Source organism: Aplysia californica, unplaced genomic scaffold (genome assembly GCF_000002075.1).
Source record: "Aplysia californica isolate F4 #8 unplaced genomic scaffold, AplCal3.0 scaffold00069, whole genome shotgun sequence".
NCBI lineage: Eukaryota > Metazoa > Mollusca > Gastropoda > Aplysiida > Aplysiidae > Aplysia > Aplysia californica.
This window is the reverse complement of record NW_004797339.1, coordinates 368,470-369,023: the sequence shown is the minus strand read 5'-3', so window position 1 is coordinate 369,023 and position 554 is coordinate 368,470.

Sequence of the window (554 nt, the reverse complement as noted above, 5' to 3'; positions counted from 1 at the left end):
TCAAAAGCATGTAGAAAGGCCAGAAAGGAGTGTTTTTGTACCCATTGAGAACATGTAGGAACTGCTGCTGTCTTCATAACCATTGTCAACCTGTTGAAATGTTTCAGAAATGTCTTTTGTGAAAGGAAAATGCGGTTACTCCCCTTGCTTTTTCAGTTGCATTTTTTTATTCTATGAAGATCCTGTGTATTTGCACTCCACCTTCACATACCTTTGTTTTCATTCTCGTCCTTCACCTCAAACAACGGCACAGTCAGTGGGTGGTTGGCGGGTGCTCTGGTGTGGTTTGCTTCTTCTTTTTCCTATGAAACATCTATCGTCCTTATCTCCACTTCTTTTTTATGTTTGTTACTCTCTTGTAACACCTCTAATCTTCTGGCGCTCACATGACCTCATGCAGTTGCGAGTGTCGTAAAACCTCTACTAAAACAAAGAACCACACCGTCTTTCAGCTCGTTCTACAGGGGGGTTCAGCTGCACATACCACTCCCGGTATTCCCCCCTTATCAATTATATTTATCAGTGGGAACAGTTTTTTTCTCTCTCCTCCCCCC